Source organism: Pristiophorus japonicus, unplaced genomic scaffold (assembly GCF_044704955.1).
Source record: "Pristiophorus japonicus isolate sPriJap1 unplaced genomic scaffold, sPriJap1.hap1 HAP1_SCAFFOLD_266, whole genome shotgun sequence".
Taxonomy (NCBI): domain Eukaryota; kingdom Metazoa; phylum Chordata; class Chondrichthyes; family Pristiophoridae; genus Pristiophorus; species Pristiophorus japonicus.
In genome coordinates, this window is record NW_027252406.1 from 146377 (window position 1) to 153156 (window position 6780).

Here is a 6780-nt window from a genome sequence, read left to right on the forward strand (position 1 = left end):
GCGGTCCCGGTCCCATCCCGCGCTGTGAGGCTTAGTGACAGAGCTCGGCACTGGCAGGTCGGGGGCGGAGGGACAGGTTGGTGTCCTTTCTTACTCTTCACAGCACCGCGATTGCAGGGCCTGTAGGTATTGCAGCAATAGTAATTGGGCTAAAGTGACAGCCCCACTTACAGTATGACTGGCTGGGATCGCTGCGGTCGCTGCTCCCCGCGGGGCAGGGCGCGGCGGGGCGACAGGGCCCCAACCCAGGGCCCTGACTGCAGAGTGCGGGCCGGTAATTGCAGCACCAGCAACTTGACTGTGGACCGGACACTGTCACTGGACGGCAGGGGGAGCTCGGGGCCGGCAGAGCAGCAGTCGCAGTGCGGGGCCACAGGGAGCCGCAGTGCAGGGCCGGCAGGGGGAGCCGCAGTGCGGGGGCAGGGCCCGCGGGGGGGCGGGGCTGGGAGCCGTGCTGAGGCCCCGCCCCGCCTCCACCGGCCGCGGTATTCAGACAGCTGGAGCGCAACTTGCAACTTGCACCGCGGGTGAGCAACGGCCCGGTGAGGGACAGGGAGATATCAGTGAGAGAGGGATGGGGGGGATGGGGGGGGAGAGTGTGTCTGAGGTGAGTGGAGGGGGAGTGTGTCTGAGGGGAGGGGGAGGGAGTGTGTCTGAGGGGAGAGAGGGGGAGGGAGTGTGTCTGAGGGGAGAGAGGGGGAGGGAGTGTGTCTGAGGGGAGAGAGGGGGAGGGAGTGTGTCTGAGGGGAGAGAGGGGGAGTGAGTGTGTCTGAGAGGAGAGGAGAGGAGAGGGGGGGTGGAGTGTGTCTGAGGGGAGAAGGTGGGGGGAGTGTGTCTGAGGGGAGATGGGGAGGGAGTGTGTCTGGAGGGGTGAGAAGAGTGTCTGGGGGGAGAGGGGGGTGGGGAGAGTGTCTGGGGGGAGAGGGGGGTGGGGAGAGTGTCTGGGGGGAGAGGGGGGTGGGGAGAGTGTCTGGGGGGAGAGGGGGGTGGGGAGAGTGTCTGGGGGGAGAGTGTCTGGGGGGAGAGGGGGGGTGGGGAGAGTGTCTGGGGGGAGAGGGGGGGGTGGGGAGAGTGTCTGGGGGGAGAGGGGGGGTGGGGAGAGTGTCTGGGGGGAGAGGGGGGTGGGGAGAGTGTCTGGGGGGAGAGGGGGGTGGGGAGAGTGTCTGGGGGGAGAGGGGGGTGGGGAGAGTGTCTGGGGGGAGATTGCCTGGGGGGAGAGGGGGGTGGGGAGAGTGCCTGGGGGGAGAGGGGGGTGGGGAGAGTGCCTGGGGGGAGAGGGGGGTGGGGAGAGTGCCTGGGGGGAGAGGGGGGTGGGGAGAGTGCCTGGGGGGAGAGGGCGGTGGGGAGAGTGCCTGGGGGGAGAGGAGGGTGGGGAGAGTGCCTGGGGGGAGAGGGGGGTGGGGAGAGTGCCTGGGGGGAGAGGGGGGTGGGGAGAGGGGGGTGGGGAGAGTGCCTGGGGGGAGAGGGCGGTGGGGAGAGTGCCTGGGGGGAGAGGAGGGTGGGGAGAGTGCCTGGGGGGAGAGGGGGGTGGGGAGAGTGCCTTTGGGGGAGAGGGGGGTGGGGAGAGTCCCTGGGGGGAGAGGGGGGTGGGGAGAGTCCCTGGGGGGAGAGGGGGGTGGGGAGAGTGTCTGGGGGGAGAGGGGGGTGGGGAGAGTGCCTGGGGGGAGAGGGGGTGGGGAGAGTGTCTGGGGGGAGAGGGGGTGGGGAGAGTGTCTGGGGGGAGAGGGGGTGGGGAGAGTGTCTCGAGGGGTAAGGAGAGTGTCTGGGGGGAGGGGGTGGGGAGAGTGTCTGGAGGGAGGGAGTGGGGAGAGTGTCTGGAGGGAGGGGGTGGGGGAGTGTGTCTGGGGGGAAGGGGGGGAGTGTGTCTGGGGGGGGAGGGGGGGGAGTGTGTCTGAGGGGAGATGGGGGGGGTGAGTGTGTCTGAGGGGAGATGGGGGGGGGGGTGAGTGTGTCTGAGGGGAGATGGGGGGGGGTGAGTGTGTCTGAGGGGAGATGGGGGGGGAGTGAGTGTGTCTGAGGGGAGATGGGGGGGGGTGAGTGTGTCTGAGGGGAGATGGGGGGGGGGGTGAGTGTGTCTGAGGGGAGATGGGGGGGGGGTGAGTGTGTCTGAGGGGAGATGGGGGGGGGGGTGAGTGTGTCTGAGGGGAGATGGGGGGGTGAGTGTGTCTCGAGGGGTGAGGAGAGTGTCATGGGGGAGAGGGGGGTGGGGAGAGTGTCTGGAGGGAGGGGGTGGGGAGAGTGTCTGGAGGGAGGGGGTGGGGAGAGTGTCTGGAGGGAGGGGGTGGGGAGAGTGTCTGGAGGGAGGGAGTGGGGAAAGTGTCTGGAGGGAGGGGGTGGGGGAGTGTGCCTGGAGGGGGGGGGGAGAGTGTGTCTGAGGGGAGGGGAGGGAGGGGGTGAGTGTGTCTGAGGGGGGGTGAGTGTGTCTGAGGGGAGGGGAGGGAGGGGGTGAGTGTGTCTGAGGGGAGGGGAGGGAGGGGGTGAGTGTGTCTGAGGGGAGATGGTGGGGTGAGTGTGTCTGAGGGGAGATGGGGGGTGTGAGTGTGTCGGAGGGGAGATGGGGGGGGGGTGAGTGTGTCTGAGGGGAGATGGGGGGGGTGAGTGTGTCTGAGGGGAGATGGGGGGGGTGAGTGTGTCTGAGGGGAGATGGGGGGGGGGGTGAGTGTGTCTGAGGGGAGATGGGGGGAGTGAGTGTGTCTGAGGGGAGATGGGAGGGGGGGGAGTGAGTGTGTCTGAGGGGAGATGGGGGGGGGTGAGTGTGTCTGAGGGGAGATGGGGGGGGGGTGAGTGTGTCTGAGGGGAGATGGGGGGGGGGTGAGTGTGTCTGAGGGGAGATGGGGGGGGGGGGTGAGTGTGTCTGAGGGGAGATGGGGGGGGGGGTGAGTGTGTCTGAGGGGAGATGGGGGGGGGGGTGAGTGTGTCTGAGGGGAGATGGGGGGGGGGGTGAGTGTGTCTGAGGGGAGATGGGGGGGGGGGGTGAGTGTGTCTGAGGGGAGATGGGGGGGGGGTGAGTGTGTCTGAGGGGAGATGGGGGGGGTGAGTGTGTCTGAGGGGAGATGGGGGGGGTGAGTGTGTCTGAGGGGAGATGGGGGGGGTGAGTGTGTCTGAGGGGAGATGGGGGGGGTGAGTGTGTCTGAGGGGAGATGGGGGGGGTGAGTGTGTCTGAGGGGAGATGGGGGGGGTGAGTGTGTCTGAGGGGAGATGGGGGGGTGAGTGTGTCTGAGGGGAGATGGGGGGGTGAGTGTGTCTGAGGGGAGATGGGGGGGTGAGTGTGTCTGAGGGGAGATGGGGGGGGTGAGTGTGTCTGAGGGGAGATGGGGGGGGGGGTGAGTGTGTCTGAGGGGAGATGGGGGGAGTGAGTGTGTCTGAGGGGAGATGGGAGGGGGGGGAGTGAGTGTGTCTGAGGGGAGATGGGGGGGGGTGAGTGTGTCTGAGGGGAGATGGGGGGGGGGTGAGTGTGTCTGAGGGGAGATGGGGGGGGGGTGAGTGTGTCTGAGGGGAGATGGGGGGGGGGGGTGAGTGTGTCTGAGGGGAGATGGGGGGGGGGGTGAGTGTGTCTGAGGGGAGATGGGGGGGGGGGTGAGTGTGTCTGAGGGGAGATGGGGGGGGGGGTGAGTGTGTCTGAGGGGAGATGGGGGGGGGGGTGAGTGTGTCTGAGGGGAGATGGGGGGGGGGGGTGAGTGTGTCTGAGGGGAGATGGGGGGGGGGTGAGTGTGTCTGAGGGGAGATGGGGGGGGTGAGTGTGTCTGAGGGGAGATGGGGGGGGTGAGTGTGTCTGAGGGGAGATGGGGGGGGTGAGTGTGTCTGAGGGGAGATGGGGGGGGTGAGTGTGTCTGAGGGGAGATGGGGGGGGTGAGTGTGTCTGAGGGGAGATGGGGGGGGTGAGTGTGTCTGAGGGGAGATGGGGGGGTGAGTGTGTCTGAGGGGAGATGGGGGGGTGAGTGTGTCTGAGGGGAGATGGGGGGGTGAGTGTGTCTGAGGGGAGATGGGGGGGGTGAGTGTGTCTGAGGGGAGAGGGGGGTGAGTGTGTCTGAGGGGAGAGGGGGGTGAGTGTGTCTGAGGGGAGATGGGGGTTGAGTGTATCTGAGGGGAGATGGGGGAGGAGAGTGTCTGAGGTGATGGGGGGGGAGGAGGGAGGAGGAGTGTGTCTGAGGGGAGATGGGGGTGGAGTGTGTCTGAGGGGAGATGGGGGGAGTGTGTCTGGGGGGAGAGGGGGGTGGGGGGAAGTGTCTGGGGGGAGGGTGGGGGGGAAGTGTCTGGGGGGAGGGTGGGGGGGAAGTGTCTGGGGGGAGGGTGGGGGGGAAGTGTGTCTGGGGGGAGGGGGGGAGTGTGTCTGGGGGGAGGGGGGGAGTGTGTCTGGGGGGAGGGGGGGAGTGTGTCTGGGGGGAGGGGGGGAGTGTGTCTGGGGGGAGGGGGGGGGAGTGTGTCTGGGGGGAGGGGGGGGGGAGTGTGTCTGGGGGGAGAGGGGGGGGGGAGTGTGTCTGGGAGGAGAGGGGGGGGAGTGTGTCTGGGGGGAGAGGGGTGGGGGGAGTGTGTCTGGGGGGAGAGGGGGGGGGGAGTGTGTCTGGGGGGAGAGGGGGGGGGAGTGTGTCTGGGGGGAGAGGGGGGGGGAGTGTGTCTGGGGGGAGAGGGGGGGGGAGTGTGTCTGGGGGGAGAGGGGGGGGGAGTGTGTCTGGGGGGAGAGGGGGGGGGAGTGTGTCTGGGGGGAGAGGGGGGGGGAGTGTGTCTGGGGGGAGAGGGGGGGGGGGAGTGTGTCTGGGGGGAGGGGGGGGGGGGAGTGTGTCTGGGGGGAGGGGGGGGGAGTGTGTGTCTGGGGGGAGGGGGGGAGTGTGTGTCTGGGGGGAGGGGGGGAGTGTGTGTCTGGGGGGAGAGGGGGGGGGGAGTGTGTCTGGGGGGAGAGGGGGGGGGGGAGTGTGTCTGGGGGGAGAGGGGGGGGAGTGTGTCTGGGGGGAGAGGGGGGGGGGAAGAGTGCGTCTGGGGGGAGAGGGGGGGGGGAAGAGTGCGTCTGGGGGGAGGGGGGGAAGAGTGCGTCTGGGGGGAGGGGGGGGAAGAGTGTGGGGGGAAGGGGGGGGAAGAGTGTGGGGGGAAGGGGGGGGAGTGTGTCTGGGGGGAAGGGGGGGGGGGGAGTGTGTCTGGGGGGAAGGGGGGAGGGAGTGTGTCTGGGGGGAAGGGGGGGGAGAGTGTGTCTGGGGGGAAGGGGGGGAGTGTGTCTTGGGGGGAAGGGGGGAGGAGTGTGTCTGGGGGGAAGGGGGGAGGAGTGTGTCTGGGGGGGAAGGGGGGAGGAGTGTGTCTGGGGGGAAAGTGTGTCTGGGGGGAGGGGGGGCAGTGTGTGTCTGGGGGGAGGGGCGGCAGTGTGTCTCTGGGGGGAGAGGGGCAGTGTGTCTGGGGGGAGGGGGGAGGGGAGATTGTGTCTGGGGGGATTGTGTCTGGGGGGAGGGGGGATTGTGTCTGGGGGGAGAGGGGATTGTGTCTGGGGGGAGAGGGGATTGTGTCTGGGGGAGGGGGAATTGTATCTGAGGGGGGGGGGAGTGTGTCGGAGGGGAGGGGGGGAGTGTGTCGGAGGGGAGGGGGGGGGGAGTGTGTCGGAGAGGGAGGGGGGAGTGTGTCTGAGGGGAGGGTGGGGGGGAGTGTGTCTGAGCGGGGGGGGAGGGGTGAGTGTGTCTGAGGGGGGTGAGGAGTGTGTTTGAGGGGGGTAGTGTCGGAGGGGGAGGGGTGGTAGTGTCGGAGGGGGGAGTGTGTCTGAGGGGAGGGGGGGTGAGTGTGTCTGAGGGGAGGGGGGTGAGTGTGTCTGAGGGGAGGGGGGTGAGTGTGTCTGAGGGGAGGGGGGGTGAGTGTGTCTGAGGGGAGGGGGGGTGAGTGTGTCTGAGGGGAGGGGGGTGAGTGTGTTTGAGGGGAGGGGGGGTGAGTGTCTGAGGGGAGGGAAGGGGGGGTGAGTGTGTCTGAGGGGAGGAGAGGGGGGGTGAGTGTGTCTGAGGGAGGAGAGGGGTGAGTGTGTCTGAGGAGGAGAGGGGTGAGTGTGTCTGAGGGGAGGGAGGGGTGAGTGTGTCTGAGGGGAGGGGAGGGGTGAGTGTGTCTGAGGGGGGGTGAGTGTGTCGGAGGGGAGGGGGGGGTGAGTGTGTCGGAAGGGAGGGGGGGTGAGTGTGTCGGAGGGGAGGGGGGGGTGAGTGTGTCGGAGGGGAGGGGGGGGTGAGTGTGTCTGAGTGGAGGGGGTGGGTGAGTGTGTCTGAGGGGAGGGGTGGGTGAGTGTGTCTGAGGGGAGGGGTGGGTGAGTGTGTCTGAGGGGAGGGGTGGGTGAGTGTGTCTGAGGGGAGGAGAGGGGGGGGTGAGTGTTTCTGAGGGGAGGGGAGGGGGGGTGAGTGTGTCGGGAGGTGAGTGTGTCTGAGGGGAGGGGAGGGGTGAGTGTGTCGGGAGGTGAGTGTGTCTGAGGGGAGGGGAGGGGTGAGTGTGTCTGAGGGGAGGGGAGGGGTGAGTGTGTCTGAGGGGAGGGGGGGGTGAGTGTGTCTGAGGGGAGGGGGGGTGAGTGTGTCTGAGGGGAGGGGGGGTGAGTGTGTCTGAGGGGAGGGGGGGGTGAGTGTGTCTGAGGGGAGGGGGTGTGAGTGTGTCTGAGGGGAAGGGGGGGGGTGAGTGTGTCTGAGGGGAGGGGGGGTGAGTGTGTCTGAGGGGAAGGGGGGGGTGAGTGTGTCTGAGGGGAGGGGGGGTGAGTGTGTCTGAGGGGAGGAGGGGTGAGTGTGTCTGAGGGGAGGGGGGGGTGAGCGTGTCCGAGGGGAGGGGGGGGTGAGTGTG